The sequence below is a fragment of the Pleurodeles waltl genome, chromosome 8 (assembly GCF_031143425.1).
Source record: "Pleurodeles waltl isolate 20211129_DDA chromosome 8, aPleWal1.hap1.20221129, whole genome shotgun sequence".
NCBI lineage: Eukaryota > Metazoa > Chordata > Amphibia > Caudata > Salamandridae > Pleurodeles > Pleurodeles waltl.
In genome coordinates this window covers 759,624,084-759,640,481 of record NC_090447.1, presented here as the reverse complement: position 1 = coordinate 759,640,481, position 16,398 = coordinate 759,624,084, and the positions used below count along the sequence as shown (strand labels likewise).

Sequence of the window (16,398 nt, the reverse complement as noted above, 5' to 3'; positions counted from 1 at the left end):
TTTGATCCCACTTAAGCCTTGTCTGCACTTATTTCTATATGACTGATAGTAGCCTGGAGCTGTGGGTGCTTCCCCAAGCCAGGTTCAAGCATTTTCTTTCAAAGATACAAGGGGTTTTAAATGCCAAGTTCGCATGACAGTGGAGCACTGCCTTCAGGCTGCATTGGCAGGCCTGGGACATGTTTTAAAGTACTACTTAAGTGGGTGCACAACAATTGCTGCAGGCCCACTGGTTGCATTTAATTTACAGGCCTTGGTATATATATATACTTTATACCAGTCTACGGGGGACTTACATGTAAATTAAATATGCCAATCAGGTGTATGCCAATCAAACCATCTCTTAGGGAGAGAGCACACACACTGGTTAGCAGTGGTAAAGTGCACAAAGCCCTAAGAATAACCAGCAAAAATCCAGCAAAAAAATAGGAGGCGGAAGGTAAAACGTTTGGCGTGACCCTGTAGAGAGGGCCATTTCCAACAAAAAACTATTTCTAAAAATTACATTTTTTAACAATATATATATATATATATATATATATATATATATATATATATATATATATATCCATTATTCCTCGCCTTTGTTAAGGAAATAAACAGCACTCCAAAGTTGTTGTACCCTCTCCTTCTTTATTATAAAGCTCTGTTTCTCAGTTAAGCAAAAACGCCTGTTGTGTTTCGGTCACCCGGACTTTGCTCACATGTTTTTCCTTGCAGCCCCTCTTCAGTGTTTATATTAAAAATATACAATACTCGAGTAGATACCCATACAATGATTAAAAAGGCAAAAAAAACAATAATCTCTATCAAAATAATTTGTATATATTGCACAGAACCGGCAAACTCTTAGTTATGCGCTTTTTAAATAATTCAGTTACATATTTTTACATTCCATTTCCCATTGTATTGTTGTTTATGTAGTCATTTCAACCAATACCCATGTTTCTGTATACGTTTTCCTTTAGAAAGCTGGTACTAACTATCACCTTTATGTATCTATTTCTTAGGCACAAAACCTCTCAATTATGTAACAATTACTTGTGAATATGCTTGATTTTTAATTTAAACATGTATGCTGATTACAGTATTACATTTATTATTTTCGGGTATTCGTGCTCCTTTTCCTTTTTTCCTCCCTTATGTGGAGATGACTGATCCTATTTAATTTTCACACATATGATAATTCAGACTATACCAATAAATACTATTGGGTGTTCACACTCAATTTATTTCTATGTGATCCAATGGCTTAAATGCCAAACACCTCTACTCATCATGTTATCATTTCGTGATTCAATGTCCCCACTTCATCTATTCAGTTCACAACATATTGAAATTTGTGTGCATAAGCTACTTTCTTATGCTTCCTATATTTTTCATACATTGTATCTGTTTTTTGTTTAAATACCACTATTTCAAATGTTTACGGTGTATGGTGTTTTTGTACCAGTTTTACCTCATTTATTAATCATCATATGTACATGCCCAAGAAAAGCCATTTTTGATTACATTTTTTAATTACTATGCAACACATTGCTTTCAGTAAATCATATAAACCCTGAAAAGTTCTTAGGAAAGCTCAAAAAGTTATCCTATACTTTAATGAAAGTCATTGCCTCCAACACATGCGATGCTGTAAAGAAAAAAACACCTTTTCGGTCCATTTAAATTCATGTTCCATCCACATGAAATCAGACACTTCCACATAATAAATGTACAAATAATTCTTCATCCTGATTCAAACCTCTAGAGCGAATCTCCATTATATATCTCTGTTCTAGCTGACGTAACCTTTTCTTTCTATCCCCACCTCGTTAATTTTTAGGCCCTTGATCTATTGCATAATTTATGTGCCAACTCCATGTTCACGTAACTCCTATCCAAATTTATGATGGCACAAATGTGTTCTAAATTCAGTTTTTTTGTCTCACATACCGTGCTACCCACATATTTTAAACCACAAGGACATTCAATGACATAGACTGTAAATCGACTTTTACATGTAATATATTGTTTGATTTGTTTTATGCGTCCATTTCCAGTGGAATATTCTTTTTGGTTTATGCCAATCTTGCAGGCCTTACATTTTGCGCACTTCCAAAATCCCAGTTGTTGTAACCAAATTTTCTACTCATAATTAAAATTCATTCTAGTCAATTTGCCCTTTAGATTGGGAGCATGCCTCAATGTGATTTGTGGTTGCTCCCCCATAATGTCAACCAATTACCGAATCCATCTGTAATATGAACAATATTTATTTAAAATGCTATGAATCCCTGTTGTCTCTTTAGATTATGTAGTAATGAATCATATTGAATTATCTGAGTTCTTTGCAAGACTTGTCTTTTTATTCTAAACTAATTCCGTTATAGAGATATGACTTATCTGTTCCTTTGCAGCAGCTGCGCATTTCTTTGGATATTGTCTGGCTTGAAATATCTTTGAAGAGGTACTCAAAAGGCGGTGCACTGCATAAAGAAGGAGTCCAATGTTCTAGCAATGCAAATGAAAAGTCCTTGTTTTTAATATTTCATTACAAGTCCAAAGTGTTGATTCCACACAAATCCGTAGATGAAAAGAGTTAAAACGAAGGGTAATCCATGGACAAATTGAACAGTACTTAGGATAAACAGCCAAAGCGTTTCGCCCAATTGAGGGGCTTCTTCAGGGCTGTAATGTAACCAGAAAAGAACATGTATACTATACATTTCATTGGACAGAAAAGGGGATTGATTGTGTGAATAAGTGTGAGATCTCAAATTATAGAAGTGAATCCAAAGAGAAAGTACTGTGTACCAACACATTGATAAAAGTTGTGGACCCATGCAAGGCATGCTCCATATCATGCAAAAGGAAAAATATACCTTGAAGGATCGGAAAAAATTTACCAAATAGTGAGTAAATTAGAAATAGAATTGTAATATATTTTATAGGAGTAAATAATTAAGTGTGAATATATATTCGATAAAAAGTGAAATCCCAAAAAAGAGGAGGGGGGGGCGCATCCAAGTGTCAATTTAAGTAAATAGCACAAGCCACTAAAACGTACTATCAAGGGTATCCAGTCAGTAATGATTGTAAGAAGTGTAATAATAAAACAGTAACCTGAGAAAAGACAACCAAGGACAGAAAAGATAAGTAAAGAAAAAATATAAAAAGAAAAACAGGGGGGGGGGGCGATTTCATGTAGAAAAGGCGGGTCGTTTGAAGTGACATATGAAAATGGCGCTAGAGAGTAACGAGAGCTACATGCTTGAATTAACTAAGTAGAATGAAATATAAAGCAATAAGATAAGGTCAAGTACATCAATCCAAAAAGCACTCAAATTATTAAATAAAAGCGAAAAACCCAACATATCCAGACACCTCCATAATGTCAACCAATTACCGAATCCATATGTAATATGAACAATATTTATTTAAAATGCTACAAATCCCTGTTGTCTCTTTAGATTATGTAGTAATGCATCATATTGAATTATCTGAGTTCTTTGCAAGACTTGTCTTTTTATTCTAAACTAATTCCGTTATAGAGATATGACTTGTCTGTTCCTTTGCAGCAGCTGTGCATTTCTTTGGATATTGTCTGGCTTGAAATCTCTTTGAAGAGGTACTCAAAAGGCAGTGCACCGCATAAAGAAGGAGTCCAATGTTCTACCAATGCAAATGAAAAGTCCTTGTTTTTAATATTTCATTACAAGTCCAAAGTGTTGATTCCACACAAATCCGTAGATGAAAAGAGTTAAAACGAAGGGTAATCCATGGACAAATTGAACAGTACTCAGGATAAACAGCCAACGCGTTTCACCCAATTGAGGGGCTTCTTCAGGGCTGTAATGTAACCAGAAAAGAACATGTATACTATACATTTCATTGGACAGGAAAGGGGATCGATTGTGTGAATAAGTGTGAGATCTCAAATTATAGAAGTGAATCCAAAGAGAAAGTACTGTGTACCAACACATTGATAAAAGTTGTGGACCCATGCAAGTCATGCTCCATATCATGCAAAAGGAAAAATATACTGTAACGGATAAGAAAAAATTGACCAAATAGTGAGTAAATTAGAAATAGAATCGTAATATATTTTATAGGAGTAAATAATTAAGTGTGAATATATATTCGATAAAAAGTGAAATCCCAAAAAAGAGGAGAGGGGGGCGCATCCAAGTGTCAATTTAAGTAAATAGCACAAGCCACTAAAACGTACCATCAAGGGTATCCAGTCGGTAATGATTGTAAGAAGTGTAATATTAAATCTGTAACCTGAGAAAAGATAACCAAGGACGGAAAAGATAAGTAAAGAAAAAATATAAAAAGAAAAACGGGGGGGAGATTTCATGTAAAAAAGGCGAGTCGTTTGAAGTGACATATGAAAATGGCGCTAGAGAGTAACGAGAGCTACATGCTTGAATTAACTAAGTAGAATGAAATATAAAGCAATAAGATAAGGTCAAGTACATCCATCCAAAAAGCACTCAAATTATGAAATAAAAGCGAAAAACCCAACATATCCAGACTCGTCAAGACCCGAAATCAGTGACGTATTGTGGCAGGTATAGGTCAAATTGACAGGAAGCATAGCTGAAATGATACAAGCTCTAAAGACCCAAAAATGGAAAAAGTAGTCTTAAAAAGGATGGAAATCCAAAGGAATGTAATAATATATATAGAAGAATAACACATACGCGGAAATGTTGCACACCAAAAAACTTACCGCGCGTATTGTAATGTGGCATGTCCGCGCCGAATATAATCCGAAAGACGCAATCAAAACGACCGCGAGAAGTCACATGCGGCCGGCCCAAATATAGAGCCGGCCGCCAGGAGGGAACCTCTTGGGGGAAGCCTCCGGTCCGGGTATGAAAAAGACGAATGCCCGGAACCCGGAACTGTACAAATACATCCTCCAAGAAATAGAAAAAGGACAAAAACAACCGCTATATTAGGGCTGGTTGTAGTGAAACTATATACATGCCAGCAACGTGGAGATAAAGATAGGACAAAAGAAATAGCCGCCATATTGGGTTGAGACCCAAACCATAATGAGAAAAAGAAGCAAATGAATAGAAAATGGATAGATAGTGGAACCAATTGTGAAGAAGGACGAAACTATATCAAACTGACTGGGTACGCTATAAGGCTAGAGAGAGACAAAAAAGTATATATAAAAAAAAAGTATATACAGGGAGTGCAGAATTATTAGGCAAGTTGTATTTTTGAGGATTAATTTTATTATTGAACAACAACCATGTTCTCAATGAACCCAAAAAACTCATTAATATCAAAGCTGAATATTTTTGGATGTAGTTTTTAGTTTGTTTTTAGTTTTAGCTATGTTAGGGGGATATCTGTGTGTGCAGGTGACTATTACTGTGCATAATTATTAGGCAACTTAACAAAAAAAAATATATACCCATTTCAATTATTAATTATTACCAGTGAAACCAATATAACATCTCAACATTCACAAATATACATTTCTGACATTCAAAAACAAAACAAAAACAAATCAGTGACCAATATAGCCACCTTTCTTTGCAAGGACACTCAAAAGCCTGCCATCCATGGATTCTGTCAGTGTTTTGATCTGTTCACCATCAACATTGCGTGCAGCAGCAACCACAGCCTCCCAGACACTGTTCAGAGAGGTGTACTGTTTTCCCTCCTTGTAAATCTCACATTTGATGATGGACCACAGGTTCTCAATGGGGTTCAGATCAGGTGAACAAGGAGGCCATGTCATTAGATTTCCTTCTTTTATACCCTTTCTTGCCAGCCACGCTGTGGAGTACTTGGACGCGTGTGATGGAGCATTGTTCTGCATGAAAATCATGTTTTTCTTGAAGGATGCAGACTTCTTCCTGTACCACTGCTTGAAGAAGGTGTCTTCCAGGAACTGGCAGTAGGACTGGGAGTTGAGCTTGAATCCATCCTCAACCCGAAAAGGCCCCACAAGCTCATCTTTGATGATACCAGCCCAAACCAGTACTCCACCTCCACCTTGCTGGCGTCTGAGTCGGACTGGAGCTCTCTGCACTTTACCAATCCAGCCACGGGCCCATCCATCTGGCCCACCAAGACTCACTCTCATTTCATCAGTCCATAAAACCTTAGAAAAATCAGTCTTGAGATATTTCTTGGCCCAGTCTTGACGTTTCAGCTTGTGTGTCTTGTTCAGTGGTGGTCGTCTTTCAGCCTTTCTTACCTTGGCCATGTCTCTGAGTATTGCACACCTTGTGCTTTTGGGCACTCCAGTGATGTTGCAGCTCTGAAATATGGCCAAACTGGTGGCAAGTGGCATCGTGGCAGCTGCACGCTTGACTTTTCTCAGTTCATGGGCAGTTATTTTGCGCCTTGGTTTTTCCACACGCTTCTTGCGACCCTGTTGACTATTTTGAATGAAACGCTTGATTGTTCGATGATCACGCTTCAGAAGCTTTGCAATTTTAAGAGTGCTGCATCCCTCTGCAAGATATCTCACTATTTTTGACTTTTCCGAGCCTGTCAAGTCCTTCTTTTGACCCATTTTGCCAAAGGAAAGGAAGTTGCCTAATAATTATGCACACCTGATATAGGGTGTTGATGTCATTAGACCACACCCCTTCTCATTACAGAGATGCACATCACCTAATATGCTTAATTGGTAGTAGGCTTTCGAGCCTATACAGCTTGGAGTAAGACAACATGCATAAAGAGGATGATGTGGTCAAAATACTCATTTGCCTAATAATTCTGCACTCCCTGTATAAAAAATGTGTATAAAAAAAATGAACTAAGAATAATAATAAACGTGAACAATAGATAAAAGTGAATGAACCATAAAAAAGTGAAGAGAAGAGCGTAAAGGGAGAGAGGGAGAAGGGGGAGAGAGGAAGGACAAATAAGCCCAAATAAGTGATGTGATCAAGAATATAATTAACATAAGGGTAAATATATAATATAATGGTAAAAATCCTGTGGATACTGTATACATATTAATGACAAAATGTGGACACCATGAAAGTGCATAGAATAACAATACTAACCAATTAACACATAATATTGGTCATGGTATTATAACGACCAAGTATTTACAATATTGTGAAACAAAACATAATCCTGAAACGAACCACAGAATATATCAACAAATATGGACATGATGTAAGTATTATATAAACAAATAGCAAAATGTGAACCGCCCCAAAAGTACATTAAAACACATAAAAATACAAGCTAATTAGACGCACTTGAGAAAATAATGAAACTCATGGTCAGTGTTATGCCCAGTTCTACCGCTTGGAGGCGGCAGATCCAAGCCGCCTCTTTTTGGTGCAAACTCAGTTCTCTATTTCCCCCTCTAGAGTGAATGGGAACGTGTTCAATCCCATGAAACCGAATGGTTGGATCATTGGGATGGGTCAGTAACATGTGTGTTGCAAGTGGATATGCAAAGTCATGTTTTCTTCTGGCTCGTAGGTGTTCCTGTATTCGGAGTTTTAAGGGGCGTTTCGGACTGCCCACATAGACCTTATTACATGCGCAACCCAAAATGTAAACAACAAATTTGGTTTTACAATTTATGAAATGATGTGTGGTAAATATCTTCGTGTTGTGATAGCAGAAATCTTTGGTTTTGTCACGACCAAAAATGCAAATATTACAATCATGACAAGTGTAGAAACCCTTGGGTTTTGTTGACAACCACGTGGAGGGATTGGGAGAAGAAATGTAGCTGGGACATAAATGGTCTCTGAGAGTTAGCCCCCTACGATAGGTGATCTTAGGTTTGTTAGGTATGGTGCTTTTAAGGCCCGGGACCTCAGTCAATAAATGTCAATGACGTTTAAGAATTTTAAAGTGCCCTGACTATGGCCTGTGTACCGAGTCACAAAGGATAAGGAATCCTTCCGAGTCTTGTGATTCCCATGTGTTTTAGTAGTCAAAGTATCTTTTCTAGATGTCTTCATAATACGTTGAGCCGCCTGTGTTAAGATCTTAGCGTCATATCCCCTATTAATGAATCGGTGTCTAGTATGCTGAATCTGTGTACAAAAGATGTCATTGGTACTGCAGTTACGTCTAACGTGTACCATTTCTCCATATGGGATGTTTTGAATAACCCAAGCAGGGTGGGCACTAGTGGCGTGAAGAACACTGTTACAAGCCGTATAGCGTCTAATTAGCATGTATTTTTATGTGTTTTAATGTACTTTTGGGGCCGGTTCACATTTTGCTATTTGTTTATATAATACTTACATCATGTCCATATTTGTTGATTTATTCTGTGGTTCATTTCAGGATTATGTTTTGTTTCACAATATTGTAAATACTTGGTCGTTATAATACCATGACTAATATTATGAGTCAATTGGTTAGTATTGTTATTCTATGCACTTTCATGGTGTCCACATTGTGTCATTAATATGTATACAGTATCCACAGGTTTTTTACCATTATATTATATATTTACACTTATGTTAATAATATTCTTGATCACATCACTTATTTGGGCTTATTTGTCCTTCCTCTTTCCCCCTTCTCCCTCTCTCCATTTACGCTCTTCTCTTCACTTTTTTATGCTTCATTCACTTTTATCTATTGTTCACGTTTATTATTATTCTTAGTTCATCTCTTTTTATACACATTTTTTATATATACTTTTTTTTTATATATACTTTTTTGTCTCTCTCTAGCCTTATAGGGTACCCAGTCAGTTTAATATAGTTTTGTCCTTCTTCACAATTGGTTCCACTATCTATCCATTTTCTATTCATTTGCTTCTTTTTCTCATTATGGTTTGGGTCTCACCCCAATATGGCGGCTATTTCTTTTGTCCTATCTTTATCTCCACGTTGCTGGCATGAATATAGTTTCACTACAACCAGCCCTAATATGGCAGTTGTTTTTGTCCTTTTTCTATCTCTTGGAGGATGTATTTGTACAGTTCCGGGTTCCGGGCATTCGTCTTTTTCATACCCCGACTGGAGGCTTCCCCCAAGAGGCTCCCTCCTGGCGGCTGGCACTGTACTTGGGCCGGCCGCATGTGACTTCTCGCGGTCGTTTTGATCGCATCTTTCGGATTATATTCGGCGCGGACATGCCGTATTCAGGCATTTAGGATTTCAAATTATTCCTTGAATTCTGATATTGTTCCATCCCAAATAAGAAATAAATCGTCTATGAATCTGAGCCAAATTACTATTTTCTACTTTTTATCTTCTTCGGCCCATGCAACAAGTTGATCAAACCAACCCATTGTTAAATTGGCAAAATTTGGGGAAAAGGAAAATCCCATGGCTGTACTTTTCATTTGTAAATATAATTGCTGATTAAAAATAAATAAATAAATAAATATATGCATTTTAAATTTTGATTTGTGCAAAATTTTAATTCCTAACAAACATTTTAACCTATAAAAATACTGAAACACACACAGAACAATAACTCATGTAATGTAACCAATTGGTCCCAAGAACCTTGTTGCTTGCAAACACATGACTCAAACCTCCATCATCATTTCATATCAAACATCAAAAGCTTGTCCTTAATTTTATTCCCTTAGATTCGAAAACCAGAAAACAATCCAGTATCATATCTTTTCAAGGGATGTTAGACTACTACCCCATAGGTACCACAATGCAACACATTAGGCAGCAATCGGTGTTGAATTTCAAAACTTGAAAAACCTGTCTTTGATTTACCTAATAATCAAGTATGTACAATATAAACCACACTCACTCAGGGACCATAAAACATAAGAAAGATGTCCAACACTTGTTTATGGTTCAAAATATATTAAAAAATCTATACACACCTGACTTTTACTGGGGGACGTGAAGTATAAAACAATAGGTAGAAACTAAGGTTACTGTCAAAAGTCTTGCCTTGACAATTTTCACTGAATGTCACCTTTCACATTACAGGAACCCTCCACTGATGAATCTGGGCGGCCAGACACCTTTGGATGGGGCAGAGGGGGAGGTAAGGAATGGTTGGGTATAAGAGGGTAGAGGGGTTGTGACCTACAGAAGTTAGTGGCACAGGTACCAAGAAAAGCAAATTCATGGCTCTGGCAAAAAAGTGAGAAATAGTGGGGATGGCAACCCCTGCTTCTTGAAACCCTGGGCAGACTAAGCAGAACAAATGCTCTCTATGATTTGGACCATTTGTTTCACCTTCTTGACTAGATACTGGAAGATATCTAAAACTGAAGTCTGTCCCTCACAAAGGTCGCTCCACACCTGTAGTGCCTCAACGGAAATAAGGAGTGGGGGCACAATAGCAGGGGAGAGATTCCTGGGGTGAAAGAGACTCCAGATCCATGTCTCCTGGGTAGGGACCATCATTCTTTTTGCATTGCTGGAGCACTCGTGGTGGTGGTGGTGGTAGCTCCAATGGCACGGTCTCTGACTGACTAGACTTATGGAAATTACTCTCCAACTCACTGATGCAGACGCTGAGCTAGCATCCATGTCATCCCCTTCACACTCTGTGCTACTCGCTCTGCAAGGCTTGCCGAGATATTGAACCAGCTTCCCCATTAGATTGAGTGGAGGGTTCTAGATTAAAAACATAAGTAATTAATAACTTTACATTAAAATATAAGAAGTTACTGGTACATGTAAGAGAAATGTTCTGTTAGCTATCATATGACAAGCACATGATAAACATCATTATAATCGAAGTGGGCACATCAGATTTTCTGCCAGACATATATCTGTAATAATGATAAAAACACAATATATACAACTCATCAAATATACTGGTTAAATTATGAACAAGGAAAAATATACTTGTTCAGTGTGTAAGCCATTTGCATGTAAAATAAACTATGTATTAATTCATAATGGTAGACATAAAAAATACAATAAAAATGCAGCACAATAACTAGTATGATGTGGAGCTGTAGTTTTTTACGAAATGTCACATCACACAGATTCCTCTGTCTAAAGTTAGGCAAGGAGAACAGACACATTACATGTGGAAGATTTACAAATATATTTGTCTGAGTCACATATGTCTGAATAATTCATAAAACTTGGAGCCTGCCATCCTGCCAGGGGGCAGAACCTATAGGCACCACTAATCTTGCACAGGGCTTCCTGCCTTATTTAAAAATAACTGCCAGCCTTGTATCATAAAATGCCCTCTCAGCAAATCTTTTCTTTTTCTAGAAACAAACTCCCAAAGCAAGCGTTTGTGTGATGAAAACAAAAATGATTTGACAAAGCTGCGCAATTAAGTATTTTTCTTGCCCATGTTACCATGCATTGCATGCAGAACACAAGCAAGGAAAATGAGTGACAGTTGTCCTACTCTATAATTGTTAACAATTAATAATAAGTGTTAGGGTATGCAGACATATTCAGCTTGCTACATGCACAACAATACTACAGTGTGTTATGAGGAACTATTTTGGCATTTATTCCTCTGAACACATCAGAGCAACAATAGTTCTCATTGGCATCATTAATCATAATTTACAGATAATCAGCAGTAACTACTGACATCAGTTAATGTAAAAAACTTATAAAGAAATTATCACTCCAGTCCATAAATATTGTAATAGTTTATTCAGCAAGGGTCACAGATCAAACCCACACATACAGTGCTTTGTGTTCCAAGTAAATATAATCACCAATAAACAATGAATATAGTAAATGACAATGACAAAGAACAAAGATGTATGTTACAATACACAAACAACCCTGCATCATCAGTCCTGAGGCTTATGTGCCTCAGCAAGTTTTGCAATTAGGGTTATTAGGTTTGTTTGCACAGGTAGTGTCAACAACGTTTCGGCACTTGTGGCCACATATACAGTCTCGTCAGGACAGGGTGTTGATGCGACATCCCCTAACAACAGCACACCTGTATAGCTGCTAAACAATAAATGAGGTGTTGGGGATTTGCCTTTTTCTGAACTGAGGGAATAGAGAGGTGGCACAGTGTAGATGGTGGGTGGTCTTGGAACAAAATGTAGGCATTGGCCCAATGGTAGTAGTTTTAGTTGAAAACAGAAAAACTACTGGATGTAATAGTGTTGTGGTGACCATGAGAGTGTTAGGGGCAGGCCACATGAACCCGATAGTCCTGATGTTTCGTCTAGACTGTCATACAACAGGAGGGCTACTGTTCCCAATGATGGCAAGTAATGTTCTTTCTGCAGATGGTTCGGGCAACAGACTAGTCTTGGTATACTGTTACCTCGGAATTGCATCTAAAACATTATTGCAGATTGATTATTGTTAGGTAGTCACATTGTTGCAATAGATATTTCTCCTTCACACATATAAACGTGCATATGTTTTATTATATCAATAATACTTGCATAGGAAATATTTAATAGTACTGGGTATATTTTCAAACATATTTGTTTTTAATTTTTTTATGATGTTGATGATAGAAACCTTATGTAGATATTGGGGACTAGGGTTCTAAATTACAAATGTGGGGGATGGCCAATAAACCATATTGTTTGTGTGATACTTTATTATTCACTTTTACTACTGGGGACAGTATATTAGTAATGTTTGAAATGGAGTAACATGTCAAAAGACACTTTAAAATGTGAATAATTCACATTTTACAGAATGGCATTGTGATGCTGTTGGTGATGTTATGGCTACATGCACCCTCAAGGTGTAAGAGAAAATCTCAATCATTAATATTACTGGTGTGTATAGCATGTTGTTGAATAATGTTAAATTATGTTAAATATATTTTTAATTATAGACAAGCATTTTAAACTATCAGTTGATAGGCATTGACTTGTATTGCACATGTCTAACAAAATACAAAAGACCACCTTAAATGTGCTTTATATTGATGAGGCGATTATAGTATTTATGCCTTAGGACAGATCAAAATGGAGATGCATTTGAAGGGATTGTGTGACTTCTATGGTTACATATGGCGTAGCAGTTGGTGTAATGTTGTTACAAATGTGGGCTATATTTATGTTTTGGTTGAAATTGTTTGTGCACTTGTGGATGCCTGTTATGGCTAACATAACTTAGGTTCTGTTAAGTGTCAATACATTTTTAGCACTTTCCATGTTGAACTGAATGCATTGTGAGTGTTGTACTTTTAGGTTGCTTGTGTATCAGTATGGTATAACCTGGCAAGATGTGGATGAGGCTGGAGTTGAAAATCTTGTGTCTCTAGCTATGTGGTGCCTGTAGTATGAAGCCCTTATCTTTATAATTTAGAATTTTAGCAATGTGATGTGTATTGCATTGTGTTTGTGACAGATGTTCTGTCTAGTGACTGCATCCAGTACTATGTTTTACTCCCCTAATATGATTGTATTGTGGATACATTTTCTGTAAGGATATGTAACATGGTTGTGTATATGTGAAATGGTGGGCAAGAAGAGTGATTTATTGGTACTTGGAGCATAAATAAATCCAGCTATTACTATTGTGTGTAATGTGCACATTTTGCCAAACAAAAATCTCCATATTGGATCCGTTTTCACAATTGTGTGTTGCTGGGATTTTCTGATTAATATTGCTACCCCACAAGGTTCAGAAATGTCATGTGTAGTGCCAACATGGGTTCTTGTTTGATTGCTATTCACCACTCTTGCCACACAGCTGGTGTTCAGTTTTTTGGATTTTGTGGGAGATAAGTGAGTTTCTTGCATGAGTGCTCTGCCTTATTTTTAAGTTGCTAAACATGACGGTGCTTTTTACCATTTTATATAATGAGTTACCCCATTGATGATAAGTTAAATGAATGTAAGTGGTTTCCTGCTGGACATTTTCTGCTAGGTGCACGGCTTCAGTGTCAAACGAAGTGGAGGCTGCCACTCATGTGTTGCTGAGTGAGGTGTATAGGGTGGAGGGTTATTTTCCCTGGGAGTGCTTTTGGAATATGTTAGCCTGTGACCTTAAAGTACCTCAATTGACCATTATAGAGTTGGGGTGAAAGCTATAATTGGTAGGGACAGATATTTAGTGTAGTAAGAATCTCATCCCTGCTAGGGTAGTCACTATACGCTTAATACTAACTTCAAACAGGTGGGTTGAACCATCAGCCCCTTGCATCCCAATCATATACACATCAAATGAAAGTATTATATAGAGACCCCACTGTGTCTAAAGATATGCAGGTCTAATATAAGAACAGTAGTTGGTATATCTACAAGGGAATCATAAATTTACAATCAGGAAGAGAACTGGGTGTGTGCACCCCTCTTGTGACCATGAGAATTCTCCTTCTTATGTAGTTCTGTCCCGGTCATCTTGATATACTGAAATCTGGTATATTTGGTTTCTGTACTGCTGTCATAGTAGCTAGAATGCATGTAGCAGGAAAAGGTAAATATTAGAAAACTACTTAAGGAGGGGAGAGTGATTGGCTAATACTCGGTGTGTACTTTCTAAACACTGCAGAGATTAAATTAAGGTTTAAATCTGCTTTATCCAGTTTTAGGAAATAAATGATAAAATAACAAAATTCTCACCTATGTTCGTTGGCAGGTGAGGTGTAACAAAGGGAACGGTAGGTTAACCGGGAAAGGTGGGAACCATGGAGAGTGGACTGGCGTAAGAAAGGAGGGGGTAAAGGTAAAGAGGAATGTCAAGGGAAGGAAGATAGGGACAAGCTCGACAACTCTTGTTATAAGAAAATACAATGAGTTCAGGTCATGGTGTAGATAATACAGTTTAAATTGCTATTTCCACACCTCAGTTAGCATCATCGTCCATTTGTGTGAGGTGAAGTGTCTGCAAGAAGGCTGGACAGGGGAGTTCCCTGAATTCTTGAGCTAGAAATTGTATACAGAGCCCCCAAGTTTTATCAAATTGCGGCAATTTGCAGTCTACTGTCACCGTCAGCTTCTCCATGCCAACGTGTTTCCATAGTTTATGCTGCCAATACCGCCACGTCTGCTCCTATCTGTACCCCACGTGCACAGTATGACTTGCTTGCAGCACAAAGGGCAAGGGTGATAGCCCTCCACTTTGCCAATCGTAGAGGATAGATCAGTGCACTGGGGAGGCCCAACAGAATGTAACTGGTGAACCTGGGCAGATCAGTTACGTACATCTCATTAATGTCTGCCAGGACATCCATCCAGCATTGTTGTAATTAGGCGCAATGCCAAAGAATATGTGTCAATGCGCCAAAATTTCCCCATTGCCTCCTCCATCCATCATCCCCACCCTGCTTTTTTAGCTGTTCTGGCTGGGGTGTAGTACCAGTAATGTACAATTTTTAGTAAATTCTCCTTTCTGAAGGCGCTATAAGCAGACGTGCACACTTGTTGCAGAATGTCAAATCACTCTTTAGGGGTAAAAGGGGATTCATACTCCATTTCCCATTGGCACTGTGCTGGAGATTTAGGCCCTCATTATGACTTCAGCGGTCTTTTCAGCAGACCACCGAGGCCACGGGCGCCAGAAGACCGCCAGTGCTAGTGGTCTTCCGACCACCATATTACAAGTACTGAAGGATTTCTGCCACAATTTGGGCAGAAATCCTCCAGAAGTCGTGCTGGCAGTGGGAGGCGCATGGACGGTTCCACCAATGGCCCCGCCAAAGGACTCCACCAGCCGTAATAAGACCTGTAATACAGCCTGGTGGTGTCCAGATGGCGGGGCGCTGCCGGTGGTGGAAACTCCTGTTCCCTCACAGACTACCACTTTGCCAGACAAGGAAAGTCGATAGTACAACAGAGGAGGGGGGTGGGAGGGCGGGGGTGTTGTATGTGCATGTGTGAGTGGGTGTTGTCTCCTTGTGTGGATGTAAGTGTGTATGCGTGTGTGTATGGGAGTTTCAATGGGTGTTTGAATGTGTCTGTGCATGCGTGTGTGTATGGGTGTTTGAACGCGTATATGATTGTTGAAGTGAGTGTCTGTGTTAATGCGTGTATGGATGTGTGTACGTGAATGCGTGTATCGATGAGTGTGAGTGAATGCGTGTATGTCAGTGTTTATGAATTAGTGTATGCGGGGTGCGTGTGGGTGTGTGTGCGTCTGCATGTATGCAGTGGGGGGTCTGGTATGGAATGGGAGGTGGGGGGTATTGGGATTGCAGTGGGTGTGGGGGATCATCTCCAGGTGACAGGAAAGAAATTTCCTGTCACCAGAAGCCTTTCCGCCAGGAATTTCGTGGCGGTGCTACCCCTGCCAAAACCCTGGTGGAAAGGCGACTCTTGATACTGCCGGCGGTCTTTATTGGATCGTCGGGTCAGAGATGCTAATCTCCGGCCCAGCTGTCCAACTGCCCTGGCGGTACAGGCGGGGATGTTTCGTGATGTGGCGGTCTTCACTGGGAAAGATGCCATAGTTAGACTGGACCTGTGCGAAGTACATAAGGCCAGTATGACCAAATAGGTCACCCACCCGTTCACAATTGACCTTATGCCTCAGTAAGAACGCAGTCCCCTGTAGAGCTGCAGGGAAG

At 38.6% G+C, this 16,398-nt stretch overlaps 1 protein-coding gene and 1 long non-coding RNA gene across 5 annotated transcripts in view; one reads left to right on the top strand and one right to left on the bottom strand.

Moving 5' to 3' along the window:
• Nucleotides 1–16,398, top strand: part of GLRA2 (glycine receptor alpha 2) — an 852,631-nt gene that overhangs the window by 818,570 nt on the left and 17,663 nt on the right. The gene's annotated exons all lie outside the window — the stretch shown is intronic.
• LOC138250284 (uncharacterized) overlaps nucleotides 1–16,398 on the bottom strand; it is a 111,049-nt gene that overhangs the window by 79,081 nt on the left and 15,570 nt on the right. The gene's annotated exons all lie outside the window — the stretch shown is intronic.